Here is a 15,663-nt window from a genome sequence, read left to right on the forward strand (position 1 = left end):
CTGTCTGGATCCCCGTGCATGACAGCCACCCAGGTCCTGAAGCCATCACTGATACTCCCCGGAGTCTGCATTAAGAAGTGGGAGTCAGATCCTGAGCAGGGAGTGGAACCCAGGACCTCCAAGGTTGGGGGAGGCACCGGCAACTTTACCAGCGCCAGAGCTGCTGGGTTCCATTGTGTCTTGGTTCTTTCTGATGCCGTAAAGCAGACCGCCAGCCACCCATGGGAGGCCTGTCCTGGTTTCTCCTGGATCCTCGCAGGCACGGTGCTCACCAGGGGCACGCCGGGCGACCACCTCGGTGGAGCACACTGCCCACCCGAGGGGACAGGGTGGAGCACACTGCCCACCCGAGTGCCGGGTCCCACATCAACACCCTTGATTTTGTAAGGCGTGACACTCTAAATAGAAATCAGCTGTCTTGTTATGTAATTTGGATGTCTTCTTTTAACTCCAATATAGTTATAGGATCTTCTGGTATTTTGGGAGAAAAAATAATTGAGGGAGAAAGTTCATTTGATTAAGAACTAAAGTCGTATCTCTCTTGCAGAACCAATTAAGCCTTAAAAAAAAAGGATTGCTTGCTTTTAACACCTCTGAAATGTTGTTAAAAGAAAATTTCAAAGATAGCTTTGTTCTGGCAATATTGCTTTCCAACTGGTGTACTCTAGGCGCACACACATGTTCTCTCTCTCACACACACACACACACACTATCACACACTCACAGTCTCACACTCACACACAAACTGTGATGCACTCTCACACACACACACACACTCACACACTCACACACTCACACATGCGCTGTCACACACAGACTCACACACACACTGTCCCACACATATAGTCTCTCAAACACACACGCACTCTCATACACACTCTTACACATGCGCTGTCACACACACATACACACTCACAACTCTCACATATACTCTCCAACACACCCTTACATGCTCTTGCACACACCCACACACACTCTCACACTCACGTACACACTCACACACACACGCACACTCACATTGTCTCACACATACACACACACTCTCGCACACACATACACTCACACACTCACACATACACAAGACTCTCACTCACACACAAACACACACACACACACACACGAAGAGCCCTGTGACTGTTCCTGACAGGAAGCAGTACACTTAGTGAACTCGGCAGCGGTGACTTAGGTATGGCTTGGCTTTCTGGGGTGCCATCAGAACACTCCCACCTGTTGGGGGAGAGCTGAGCTGTGCCCGCACCAGGTCCCCTCTGGGCTCCTAGGGGCTGCCGGCCTTCTTGTCTACCTTCACGGCCACTCCCCTCTCCTTTCGGACAGGGTCAGGGCACTCACATGCCCTGCAACCCTGTGTTACCAGGACACCTGGCTCGTGTCACATGTTTTTTGAAGGCCCCAAGAATCCAACAGAGAAACGTTTGGAACAGAATCCCTGCCTGGCCTGTGTTCCAGTGAAGGAAAACCAGTCAAGGTTGACAATGTTTCTTTACAATACACTGACTGCCGTAGGGGCATGGGGACCAGCACTGGGCAGCAGGGGACTGGGGAGGATGCTGGGTCTGAGTTTAGGGGTACAGCCAGGTCTTCGGGTGGTGGAAGAGGTGCCAATGAAGGGATCCTCAGAGATGGGCTGGAGGAGGAGGGGACCACCCACGGCTCTAAAGCCCTTGGCTTGTGCTCCAAGCATACAGGACACTTACTGGGGTGCTGCCTCGTGGCCACAGGACAGCCTGTGAAAACTGCTGTTTGTTTTTAAAAAAACACTGATTCGTGTTGGAGGCAGACAAATGGAGGAGGAGAACTCCCGTCCGCCGGAGCCCTCCTCAAATTGCCAACAGCGGCCTGAGTCAAATGCAGGATAAGAACCAGTTAGTTGGCCCATCCAGCATTTGCTGCCTGTCCATGCTGCCCATGAACAAGAAAGCGGGGATGGGCAGCTACAGCCAGGGCTTACACCCAGGTCCTCCAGTGTCAGGTGTCAGAGTCTCGAAGGGGGTCTTGACCATCACGCCAAAGCTCACCCTCGGGAACAGTTTCTGAGCTGGTTGGGTCAGCCTGGCCCAGAGTGCCAGGGAAGCCATTTCTGATGCTTCTGCCCAGGGCCCAGGAGCGGCTGTGGTGCCCTCAGAATGCTTGCCAACGTCCTGTTGAAGCTGTGAACGCTCCACAGAGTACCAGCCTGAGGCTTCCAGTGCCAGAGCCACGAACCAGTTCTATGGTATTTCTTAAGAAGGCAAGTTCAAAAAGTTCTTGGAAGAGGAAATTAAAAGCCGTTTATTTTGGGGCTGGTGTTGTGGCGTAGCAGGCATCCCACAGGGGTGCCCAGTTACCATCCTGGCTTCTCCATTTCCAATCCAGCCTGCCACTGGCACACCTGAGAAAGCAGTGAGCAGTCACCAAAGTGCCTGGGAGGCCCAGAAGAAACGCCTGGCCCAGCGCTGGTGTGGCCACTGAAGGCTGTGGAGGAGTGAGCCAGCAGGCAGCAGATCTTCCTCTCTCTAACTTTGCCTTTCAAATAAACAAATACATCTGTTTATAAAATAAGTTTATTTTAATGCAAGTGTTCTTTGGAAATCCATGTGTGGTTTTTATAATACAATGAAACTCCTTCATATGTATGGATCACAAACTTTTTTTGCACCAAAATAAACATTTTCATTCTGTATTTCACAGTGCTAGCATTCAGACCAGACCAGATCGCAACAGAATTATTGTCATTGTGTAAAATGTCCTCCCCACACTCCTCGCTGGACCGTCCACAGAGAGACAGGACACTAAGGCGCCAGCAGTGGCTGGGAAGTCAGTTGGGAGGCCCCCAGTGGTCACTGCAGCTCCCTGGGATACACATGCCAGGGCAGCTCCGGAAGTTGGGGCCCTGCCACTCATGAGGGAGGCTCTTGGCTTCCACCTGCCCAAACCTGATGTTTGGGGCGTGCACCGGGCCTCTGGAGCCGAGTAGATTCTTAGAGCTGCTAGGCTGACGGGACGCACCCCGTCTCCTCTGGTCCTGACCAGAGGCCTACGAGTCTGTGACAAAGCCAGGCTCGCGTTTGGTCCCAGGAGCAAAGTGCGCTTCCCTGGGTGGGTGTGGCTTCCCAAGCGAGTTAAACCGAGTCTGGCCTTTTCCCATTTCCTTGTCAGAACGTTCTGTAGAATTACCACGGCAAATGCTTTTTTTTCTCTTTTTCTCTTTCTCTAAAGTGAAGTTTTAGAAGCCGACACATGGCTCTGCATTTTGGCGGACACAGTGTGACAGTTCAGTGTGCCCAAATCAGCATAATTAGCATGTCCATCTCCTGAAACATGTGCCCACTTCTCCATCAAGGAACTATGGGTTTCTCTGGCACAGCTGTTTCGAAACACTTCCTCCTGGGTGGGAAACCACACCCAGCCCCGTGCAGCAGAGCGTCCGCCTTCTCATACTGTTCGTTGTCATCTGATTGTTAGGTTGATAATTATGTGTGGCCCAAGTACGACATGCTAACTGTCCAGATGGTTCTCCACAGAGGGGTCCAGCCCTGGGTAGCAGGTGGACTCATCGTCACAGATGCAGGACCATGTGTGGCGCTTGTCTCCCTGTGCCCAGTCCATCACACGTTCATTTGGCCACATGAGAAGATTGCACTGCTTCGTGTTGCTGAATGGTATCTGCCCCTGCCCCGTGCCTGCATCCATGGCACCTGGGACTTCACTGCTCCACGAAAATGTTCTGTTTCCTGGAACTGCCCCAAGCGTCATCACTTGCTGGCTCCTGGCTCCTGGCTTTTTACTGGTGGAAGGAGACGGGCTGGGGCTGTGGCACCTTAATGCCCACCCAGCCTGGGCGTTCAGCTTTTGATGACCACTGAGTGATGGCGACTTGGGTGGAGCGGCTCTGCAGGGAATGCTCAGGGGGCCGGGTCCAGCTTGGGAGTGCTCAGCAGGGGCCGGGTCCAGCGTGGGAATGCTCAGGGGGCCGGGTCCAGCGTGGGAGTGCTCAGGGGGCGGGTCCAGTATGTGGGCACCTGTCCCTGACATTAGCCATGGTCGTGTGGCCTCACTGGCTCCACTCGGGGTGTCCTTCCTTCTACTGTGTGGGCAGGTATCCGCCTCTCTGGTGCCCCATGTGTGGGTCCAGAGGATACTGAGGGCAGATGGCCAGTTATCCAACTTGGCCTTAAGGATGAGCTTGAAGGGGGGGATAGGGCATGGGTGGGAAGGGGACCACTGGGGCGTGGGGAGGGGTCCACCAGTTGTCATTTGTTGGTCCTGTCATCAGTCGATGCTGGGCTCCCACTTTCACGTTTCATGCCCTCTAGGTGTGTGTGGGTGGGGGAGAAGGAGCGAGGCGAAGGTGGAGAAGGCAGGGGGCAGAGGTGGGCAGAGGTGGGCAGAGGTCAGGCCTGGCATCTCTTCTGGATCTAACCAGACACAGCTCAGCTCGTTGTGGTTCCCTCCGCGCCTTCTTCCCTCCCAAGGCGGGGAGGCGGTGAGTGGAGAGGGCTCCAGCCAGGCCCCTGCTGGGCCGCACTGGGTGGCGGGAGCTGTGTCTTGCTCAGCACCTGCCGGCCTGACTCATCGGATTGCCGGACCAGTCAGCCCTGTCGGAAGGACCAATGGCAACTGGAGGGGACCCGGAGATGCGGAGCCAGAGCGGAAGCCAGGTTGCCCGGCAACCGTGCTGCGTCAGCACCAGAAGCTATTTTTTGCATTGAGAAGATGGCTGCGGCTGTTTCCTGCAGTAAGCTGCAGGAGCCTGCGTCTGCCGCAGCCCCGGGCAAGAGCTGCTGGGACCCGAGAGGAGCACCACGGCGCCAGGGGAGTGTGGAACATGGTGGACCCGGGGTAGGGTCTTCTAGGCTCGGAACCCTTCTCCGAGTGCCCCGGGCTTGTCCCCTGCACAGACCTGAACAGAACTGGCAGTTGGAAGGGCTGACGTTGGGGTGGAGTGGGCACAGCCAGCTCCAGTCTCCATGTCTGTCCAGCTCCCCGCCGACACACCTGCTGAAGCAGTAGGAAGGTCTCTCAACACCCACGTGAGAGGTACAGGAAGAAGCCCAGGCCAACCTGCCCACTTCTGAGGCTGCCTGGGGAGTGAACCAGCAGGTGGAAGATCTTTCTCTTCTCTGTAACCCTGCCTTCCAAATAAAGCTTAAAAAGAAAAGTATCCTTCTGAAAGTGTGTGATTTTTACAGAGGGTGGTGGAGGGCAGAGCCAGCTGGTGTCCGACACCCCGGTACACACTGTACCACCTGCTTTGCTGCAGCCTGGATAGCACGTTAGAGGATAAACAGAACCTGTTGGGTGGACAGCAGCGTGCCTTTTATTCTCAAACGCAGCTCTCATCAAAGCTCTGGCAGGAGCATCTTGGAAGCTGTGCCGTTCTTCGAGCTGTTAGTAGAAGCATCTTACGGCAACGAGACACCCCGGTTTTGGTGCTGCCTGATGGGGGGTATCCCCAAGTTAACTAGTGTGCATGCATTCCTTCCAGGAAAGCCCTGGATCTCAGGAGGAAGGCTCCGGCTAGGCGGCCAGCAGGTCCAGGTACTCCGGGCCCTTCCTTCCACTGGGGCTGCTGGGTTCACTGAGGCCTGAAAGCACCGGGCAGGAGGTCCCACCTCGAGAGGAGAAGCCCCTGGCGGGCAGTGCTGCCCCCTGCCGCCCCTGCACCACCCACTCTGTGGGCATCAACTGCCCCCCATGGTTACAGAGCAGCTAGGACCCCAGATGGAGGCTGGCAGGGTGGCCAAGCTGTGCTCATTCACTCGGGCGTACACTAACTCCTTCATGCATTCCTGCACTCCTCACTGAATCATTACTCATTCAGTTAGTCGTTCCCACACTCACTCATTCATCTTGTGAGAAAGTCGCTGCTGCTGCTGAGCGGTCAGTTTCTGGGCAGTTGACATAACCCTGGTGTGGAGGAGACTGGGGGCCTGGAGAGGACTTCCGGAGGCTATTGGTGGTGGTGGTGACAGGCAAGCCCCGGGGGCACTGAGCTTGGGGTGTGTGTCACCCTACTGTGTGCTGCGATGCTGTCTGCAGCTCCAGGCAGATTCTGGGAACCCTGGCACGTGTGTAGAGCTCAGCCATGCGAGCCCTGGCCTGGAAGTAGCGCTGTGTGGCTCTGGCAGCCAGGGCTGAGCCTGCATCCCAGGGGAGTTCCTGCTGCATGGCACCTCATGAGCCATGGCATGGTGCTGGGCCTCTTTGGAAAATTGCTTTCCTGTTGAGTATGAGCTCATGCGTACATGGGGACCCAAGCTGGGCAGTGTGGTGCCAGATCCCCAGTGGGGCCACGCATCTTCTGTATGGTGGCCTGTGGCCCCCAGCCACATTTGCCTTCCCTATGCGGGTCGTGGGTTGTCTTCTGGCTTCCCGCGTGGTCATCAAATCTACCAGGGCTCATGAAAAGCCTCGGGTTGTCCTCCAGATGCCCCACGACCAGGTGGGAGGCTCTCTATGGCAGGCTGCTGGTTGGCTTTGTGGCGGGAGAGTATTCAGGCTCCCTGTGCCACTGCAGGGACTGCCAGAGGTGGGTGTGGATCTGTAGCCTTCTAGCCTCCCCAGCAGGCAGGAGAGAGCGGGCAGCAGGGTCACAGCGCACAGGTGAGCTCAGGTGCCTGAGCTCTGTTCTTCCGTGTGGTCTGTCACTCAGTCCCGTAGAGTGAGATGGATCATTTTGGCTCCGCAGTTCACACGCTGGGCTGCAGGCGTGTGGCCTGGCAAAGCACGACAGAACACAGCCTACCTGGTTCCCGGGGTCAGAGGCCGCGTTGGCGTCACCCCAGCTCTGTGAAGCTGTGCCAGTGAGCTCCTAGCCTAGCCTGGGTCCCCAATTTCCCAGCTGAACCTCCTACCTCTCCCGGGATACCCTGCCAGGGCTGCCCTCTGCGAAAGCCTGGGGCACAAACTGCTCCTGCTCCCCTTTGCTGCCGCCGCTGCCCCCGACTCAGACACGTGGTGATCCACAGTGACTTTTCAAGTGGACGTGAGAACGAGCAGGACACGGAATTGTCAATTCTGGAAAGTCAAAACTGCACACCCCAACTGCCAGCACGCCATAGCCGGCTCCTTCTTGTGGTCGACAGCGCCACCGCGTGGCTGCAGCTGCAATAGCCCGGCAGCGCCCTCTCCCTGGGGCGACTGTGGCGGCCAGCCCGGTGCACCTGTCCCTGCCGCCTTCCCCTGCCCGACACCCTGCCCCTCCGTGGCTGCACATGGCTCATTCGTGCCACCCACTGCTGGTCGTTCTTGAAGCACAGCTGCCGTTGAGTTCATGCCGGGTGCCTCACGCCTCGGAAGCGGCTGTTACACAGAGCCCCTTCCAGTGTCCTGAGGATGTCCTAACCCCAGACGCACGTTAGGTTTCTGTGTATGATTCAAACAAACCTGTGTGATTCGAACGGAAGGCAGTTGAAAATTCCCAAAGGGAGACAGAAAAGGACGGAAAACCGGTTGGTCCTGTCCCCACCCAGCCCTTGTTGCTGTCCCCTCCTCAAGTTTTCTGTCGAACAATCTGTGGGATCCCCCAAACCTGTGATGCTCCAGGGAGTAGCCGTGTGGGGGTCTGTTTTTACATCAGCAGCCAATGGGAGAAGTTTTTCCCAGATGTAATTTTCCCGTGACTCTTCCGGCCTGCCCTACTGTCCGCCATGGCCTCGTGGGCTCTGGGATGTCACCTGTACTTTCTGGTACAAGACCACCGCTTGGTCCCGCAAGCTCCCTGTAAAGCTGTGGGTGACTTGGCTGCAGCCCCAGGTCTCTGCAGCCCTTCTGCTTCCTCTGACACACCGGGTGAGCACCCGTGTTACGTTCTGTGCAGTTCCTCTCCAGGGCCTCCCGGAGCCTCGTGTTGAAGGTCAGTGGTGGAGCGCTCACCCTGTCCTCTCACCCTGACCATCAGGGCTGGGCACAGAGCAGACCCTGCTGTTCTACTTTCCCTGTGAGATGCCGCCTACCAGCGGCAGATGCCCCAAGTGGCCTCCCACAAGGCTGACGGCTGCAGTGAGGGCTGTGCAGGTAGCTCCATGCTGCCCAGCTCCATGCTGGGCAGGGCGGCCTCCCTGGAGCTGGCTGCCGCCCCGCCCTGGGCTGGGCACCTGTTTACAGACGTGGACAAATAGAATAAAGCTCAGCTGTTACTTGTTTTTACCACTTTTGGGTTGGGAGCATGGGTTTTTTTTTAAAACAAATTGAAAAGTTCCATTGTGCGCACCAGTCTTTTCCAATGTTACAGTTGAGTGAAGGAAGCAGAACGCCCCACACACTCCTAGAACTCGTCATGTGTTCTGACTCTAGTCCTCTGCAGCTCTGGCTTTGTTGACTGTTTTTCTTTCCTGTTCAGAAGAGCAGCTTTTGTGGTTTGAGGCAGAAAAAAGAGAGGCTCCTGGCACCATGCAGGAGGCTTCGCAAACCTCCAACACGCTTAGGAAATAACAAAGTAATGAGCAAAGCGTGGCCGAGTGAGGAACGTGTGGGTCAGATTTCCCTGCAGTGCACACGGACAGGTGAGGACGGGAGGGTTTGGCTGCAGCCGCTGCAGGCTTTGCTGAGCCTGGAAGGGCTGACAAATGACTTGCAGCGTTCTGCAGACCCGAACCAGCTGCCGGCTGTGCCAGCTCCGCTGGAACGTCTCCACGTGGAATGAGTTTTGAGTCTGAAAATGAACAGCTCTGAGCCGCAGAGACGCGTGGCATCGTGGCAGATCCCATGCCTGACCGCAGAGACGCTTGGCATCGTGGCAGATCCCATGCCTGACCACAGTCGGTGGAGACCACTGAAGCACTGTAACTTCTGGAGCACATGAGGACTAGGGAGAAAAATGGGCAGCCAAAAGAAGCGACCCAGAGAGGGGTGGCCCTGTGGGAGGAGCCGGGGGCGACAATCCAGGACAAGCTGAGGAGGGAGGGCTTGCACCCACCCCACCCCTGTCCCCGGGGTTCCCCCTCCCCAATTCTGAAGGGAGAGATGTTCCGCCACGGACAGGAGACTGGGTCCATGTCAAGTGCAGGCTCACTGCCGGTTCCAGTCCTCCGCCCGTCTGGGTCATCTAGGCAAGAGGAATCGCAGACGCGTCATGACCGCACGAAGCCGTGCAGCGGACAGCGAGCCGAGGTTGGCTCCAGGGCCACCGCTCCAGAAGCACCACATGGGCTCACGTGGCCCAAGGATGCCAGATGTGCTGTCCAGCGTCCTGGGCCTGGGCTCAGAATCCACCTGTTGGACTGAGACCTTGGGAGCCCAGCTTGCCGGTGAGCGAGCACGCCCAGCTCTCTGAGCTGTGTGGCCGTGGCTCCGGGTCCCCTGCATGCTCGACACCCTGCAACGCTGCTGCCTTTCCTTCGTTCCCAGGCACCTGCCGTGTTCAAAGCTGCTCCCGCTGGGACTGACTCTATCAGCGCTCACCGTTGGTTCTTCTGCCTGTTCAGGGGCAGACCTGGAGCCAGCCACATGCTCACTGCTGTCCTGCCGTCGTCAGAATGCCCTTCTTGGTTTCTAAGTCTTGCTTTACACACTGTGTTTTCAGTGGCAGGTACCAAAAACGTTTTGAAAGTAGGAATGATCTGACTCTTCGATATGGGAGTTAAACACGAGCCTCCCCTCGGGGTGGCAGCAGCGCGTGTTACTTCTTTGGGGTGTAGGCTGCTGAGCTGGACCCTTTCCGCCCTGGGAACACACAGCCCTGGGGAGGCTCGGGCGGAGAGTGTTAGCAGGACCCATGCTGTGAGAAGGCTCGGACCTCCCAGGAAAAGCCAGAAGTCCAAAGACACAGCACCCCTGAAGCCTGCGGGCAAAGAGCCCTGGCGGGGGAGATGGTACAGCAGTGTGGACAGTGTGGACAGTGCAGTGGACAGTACAGATGGACAGTGCAGTGTGTCCTCGCTGCCCATTTGGCAGGGCTTGGAGGAGCAGGGGAGGGTTCACTCCGTGCAGGGTCTGGGCTCTCCTGGCAGCCCTCCACCATGCCAACAATCCCATAAGCGTTGCTCACGTGGCTTTTTGTACCAGTGTTAAAAATCACACACATCTCTTCGCTTCTGCTGGCTCTTCTTCTCTAGGAAACTGATAGTTATTTTGTCTGAACTGAGAGACCCATGTCCCTTCTGACCCAATATGCCTTCTAGTCCTAACCCCCATGTCTCATTTGGAACCCTGGGGAGGTGGGCATACAAGCAAGGAGTTGCCTTTAAGACCGTGATGTCCCAACGCAGACTCAGCATGTGATGTTGGGTCTCCGGCATCCCTCTGAGGGTTTGGTAGAAGTTTTTAGTGGGTTGATACCTATTCTTAGTTTCTTGAAGGTGATTTTTGGAAGGACACGTAACAATCACTCACTATTTGACCCTGGTCACCAGCATCACCTAGCAAATGTGTTGAATTTTAAATTGTGTTGTGGTTATCTCACGGTCCTTTCTGACTATAATCTTGAACATAGCTGGTGATGTCATCAGGCATGGGGCTGGCCTGGGCTCTGCCCCGATGAGAGCCCTCCTGGCATGTCACATCGTGGCAGGTGGCAGTGTGCAGCTTGTGGGGGAACAAGGTCGCAAGACCAAGAAGGGAAGCAGGTTTCCGCTTTATAATCACTCTCCCTCTGCCTCCCCAAAACCCACCCCAGGGGCCATCTCCCCTTCAGAGGGCGCCTGCTCGGGGGTCCAGGATGTCCACATGGGGGTGTGCTCCCACACAGGGTCTTCTGAGGAACAACTGTTTGTGAGTTAGCGTTTGTTACTGTATAAAATGCATTCATATATGAAGGCACCGGAAACAGTTTGGTGCAAAATGGAAATAGAAGGTACATTAAATTTGGCATAGGAAATTTTGAAATCCATGCATTTTTAAAAATAATAAGTACATCTGTGAGCTTTCTAAAGGCCTGTGTATACGTTTAGTAAAAAAATGTCTTGCACTAAAATAGCCAATCTTTTCCTTCTGCTTTCCGTGCCTCTCTGGTGAGGGTGGTGGCTGTCCCGTTCTTGCTGACCCCTTGTGTGCGCCAAGCAGTGGTCAGTTGCGACTGTCTTGGTTTTCCGTCTGGCCAACCGCCCCGGTGATGCTGTGTGCTCCAGTTTCTCCCAGATGCGGCTTGTGGGGGCACAGAGAAGAGAGTGTTAGCGCCGGTCCCTTGGGAAGAGGAGCTCAAATCTGTAGGATCTTTCTGTTTATGGGAAAAGCCACAGTGCTTTCAACAGACTCTCAAAAGTTTGTTAGGATATGCACGCTTGGGAATCCTAGATGCTCAGCTTTTTGCTTAATCCGGTAGTGGGTGAATAGTGCATTTCCGGGTATGCATACATCATCGTGTGTGTTTCAGTGAAATCAAAGAGCAAGGTAATCAAGGAAGAGAGGCCTTCTTTCCATCATCCAAGTTAAGGAGGGCACTTGTTTGTATTTATTTGTTTTCAAATGCATCCTTCACATCTCCTCTCAAACACTTATCCTGATTGCAAAATAGTTTACGTGAAATTCAAATATAGAAAGATGGAGTTTAATTTTGAATAAATATTTGTTTCAAGTTCAGGAAACTTCTTTAAAAACTAGAGTGAGCGTTTTCTGTAGCGCAAAGCTCAGATTCAGCAATGAGAGCAGCAGGTGTCTGGGCTCTCTAAGGGAGACTGAATCAGAGCAAGCCGCTGCCTTTCCCAACAGCCAACACAACAAGGAGGGGCGGAGTCAATGGCTGCCCCTTGGAGAGGACAGACAAGAGAACAGCCCTCCCCAGCACCCAGAGGGCCCATGGCTTCTGTGTCTAGCAACAATTCCTGAGATAGGAGACCCACCAAGGTGTGACAACCGGAAGCCTAACCCCCCAGCCCAGCCACTGAACTGGGACTGGACAGGGATTCCGTGCTGCTGGGCAGCAGGTTTGCTAAGTCAGGCTCAGCTCCCCCAACCCAGCATTCTTAGGGCTGCAGGTATCTGCTTTGGCATTTTATAAACTTGCAAAGGACAATGAGAAGGTTTTTTTGGGGTATGACCAAGGTCTGACGTGAAAGCCATGTAGACACCCGATACACAGACAGCTGGAGCTGTGTTCAGTATTTTCCATCTGTGTTTTGTCAGCTGTCACGCCAGGTCAGGGCTGGAATTTTCCATTTGTGGGGTGATACCAGCCTTCAAAAACTTTTTTGATTTCATACTCATCAACTTGAGCCATCAGCCTCGCCTCTGAGGGTCTGCTTGGGCAGGAAGATGGAGCCAGAAGCCGGAGCCGAGCCTTGAACCGAGGACTCCAGCATGGCACACAGGTAGCTGCTGTTTTTACCCCTGGGGAAATGTTGACCCTTTAAGGCACTTTTGTAAGTGATCATGCTGCCTCTTCAGTCCTTTCCTAAACAACTCAGAGTCCTGGGGGCACAGCTAGGCCAGCGCCATATTTTCACACCATTAACTGAAGAAAAGTGATGCCCTTGACGTCAGAAGGAACCACGTCAGAGGTGGACGGCTGGTGCTTGCCTTAGTTTGTGACTTAGTTCCCCAAACACTGACAGATGTGCAACCCCAGAGCCTTCTGGTAGCTGTGAGTGGGGTAGAAGTTGGATGTATTGGGGTGCAGGTATCAAAGGGGGGCCTGTGGGAAGGGTTGGGTTGGGTCAGGCACCCAGAGGGGAACAGTGTGATTGGATCTTGCTGGCTTTGCAGGAGTCCAGATGACACAGGGCCACTGTTCTCCCCACAGCGATGGCAAGCTCACTAAGGCAGTGCCTTCTGCTTTCCGCTTAGCACTCTGCAAAATGAGCCTCCTGTGATGAGAGCACGGATGAGGAAGGACCCTGCACTGAGGTTTTCTCAGGAGCCCCTCGGCTATAGCTTCCACACTTCACCCAAACACTCTCCTGAGGGGCAGATTGTTCTCACGCGCTGGCCCTCTGGAGGTCGGACAAGATCACGTTTGAGCATCCTACAAACACTGTTTCTGTGACTTCTGCTGTGGGCTAGTCGGCTTCTCTTGGGACCAGATGGTGCCCACCCCAGGTCACCATAGTGTGCTTTGTGCTTTGTCTTAAGAATGGCACGGAGCTGTGGGTTAATCTCTTGCTTCAGTTTTCCCAAGAAAACTTTCCCACTTGTGCAAAATTTGCCGTTGAAAGCACCTGTGTGCAACTGATCTGGCCTTTTAGTTGGCTGGTGGACTCAAGCATCCCCTGCTGTGGCCAGGTGGGACAGCGGAGCCTGGTGAGGTGTCCCTGGTGTGGCATGTCCTCCCTGTGGCCAGGTGGGAGAGCACAGCCTGCTGAGGTGTCCGTGGTGTGGCTGTTAATGCAGTTATTACTTGCTGAGATGAATTTTTTCCTTGCAAGTGGATGTGGATGGTGAGCTGTGGACTCCATCTCAGCATCTCCCTTCTCAGGACGAATTACCTGCTTGCCGGTTGTTGATTTCTTTGGACACTGAACCCATAAACGTCTCGTAAGGCGTCAGCGGCTTTGCCACTTTTCACCCAAGCTTCACCACCAATCTTGTCACTGATTTTCTTTCATGGTAGCAGAACTGATGTTGCCGTGTCCCCAGCTGTCCCCACGGCGACGTCCTGTCCTTCTTGCTACGAACTGGATTATTTCCAGCCACGTTATAACAATTGAACATGAGTTTATTTTGGCACAAAAGCGTTTAGAAATCCTTGTGTACAAATATTTTCTTCTTTTGTACACTAGAGTTTTGTTATTGTAAGGTAGTACACCGTGCATGACCTTACACGGAAGCCATTGTTCACGTGTTTGATTTTTGGGCTTGATTCCCAGAAATAAAACGAATAGGTCAAAACATACAGACATCCTTTGGGGTCCGAGTGCTTGTCGCCTGTAAGAAGAGCCACACCCCTAGTTCACGAGCGGTCTCGGAGTGAAGGTTGGTTCCTTTACATACTGCGTCAGGGTCTCACTCTGTCCGGAGGAGCAAGGACATGTCGCTGCACGGGTTCCTGACCACCGACCCTGGTCCTGGACACCAGTAGAGACATGTTCTTATTGGTGTGGGAGCTCTGGTTTGTCCACAGTTCCATTTGCTTCACAGCATGGGATTCTGTGTGAGACCTTCACCGTCCCTCCTGACAAATTCTAGGAGCACGAGCGAGCGTTTGCAAGCTTGGAAACATGGCCAGGTTTTCTTTTGGAAGAACCACGCCAGCTGCTGTGCGGCAGGAGTGCTGAAACGGCAAGCTGTAGGGTTGGGCCCCACCAGGCCGCAGGACAGCCTCCTCGCTGGGGCTGGGCTCATCCACAGCCTGAGCTCCCAGACCTGCCACCTTGCGTAGTTCAGTGGTTGCATCTCGCTGCAGACAGTGGCTGTCATCTCCTCTCCGGTGACACTCGGTGGCGCTTGCACAGCCACATCTTGATTGTTGAGTCACATCTTCAACAAGTATGTCCACAAAGTCCAATTTATTTCTGGATCCTGGAAGACCCTCTTGTGAGCCCTCGCGTATTTACGGCATGACTTGCAAATATGTCAGGGCTGCTATGGTGTCTGTGTTGCTGTTTTATTTGCTGATCAATAAGGGCTGATTTGTGAGTGGCTCCCATGCAATGAAGTAATTGTGAGCTCTACAGCAACTTCCAAAAAGAGCAGCAGAGGAGTCGTAAAAAAATTCTGAGGCAAAGGAAATGAACAGACTGCTGTGTGCACTTTGAGCTTTGGTGTTCCCGTTGGCATACAACGTACACATGGGCAGTTGTCCTGGCGTTGCCTGCTGGCATTCAGCGCCACCTCATTCCAGTGAAGCCAAACTCAGGTTCCAGGTGTTAGCTCCAGAGGCAAGTCTTCAGATGGCAAACAGAGCAGTAAAGACCGAGTCCCCTGCCTGGTCAGCAGCAGGTGCATTGTGAAGATGACAGCAGAGGCATCGGGAACCGGGGTGGGTGCCGTGGTTACCATACCAGCTGGGGTGTCTGCCTTCCGTGGGGAATGCCTCCCTTGCTGGAGTCCTGGCTGTCGCGGACACGGGGAGGGAGGCACTTCTTTGTGCCTTTGAAATTCTTGTAGAAATAAGCAAGAATCTTGAAACCAAGGACAGAAGGCAGGGCGAGAAGCCAGCCCACCGTGATGCGTGCTGTGTGGTCCTCGCCGGGAGGCCATGCTGCTCTTACACACAGCATGGCTTTAATTTTGTCTGACTTGGACAAATGGCATGGAACTCATAGAGTATACATCTGCAGGTGCTAGACATGATTCAGTGCTATTCAGACCGCACTCCCTCCTTTCTGTGTGGGGCACCACAGTCTCCCAGGCCTTACACAATGTGCACACGTTGCGCTGTGGACTCCAAGGCTCAGGTGTGGGTACACGGGGACGCTGGCCTCGCTCTTGTCCTTCCAACCCCACCTGACTTGCCTCCCCTCACTTTCACCACCCGAGGTCAGCAGAGGGGTGGCTCCCTTTAACTGCCTGGGCAGGTCTAAGGAGAGGCCCCAGATCCAAGTTCCTATAGAAGCTTTTGGTCAGGCTGTGGATTTTTCTGGAGCAACGTGGGGAGGGGTCAGCCAGGAGAGGTTCAGGTGTTGGGTCAGTCTGAAGTGCAGGCGACAGCAAGGCCCCAGCATATGTCCCCCCAGACCTGCTCCTGGAACGAACCTCAGGACACAGACCCCTCTCTCTGGCCCTTCACCCTCCTGTACCCCCCAGTGGCTGGCAGTCTGAGGCCGGCATGGGATGGCAGCTCCATTGCGC

Source organism: Ochotona princeps, chromosome 1 (genome assembly GCF_030435755.1).
Source record: "Ochotona princeps isolate mOchPri1 chromosome 1, mOchPri1.hap1, whole genome shotgun sequence".
Classification (NCBI taxonomy): Eukaryota; Metazoa; Chordata; class Mammalia; order Lagomorpha; family Ochotonidae; genus Ochotona; species Ochotona princeps.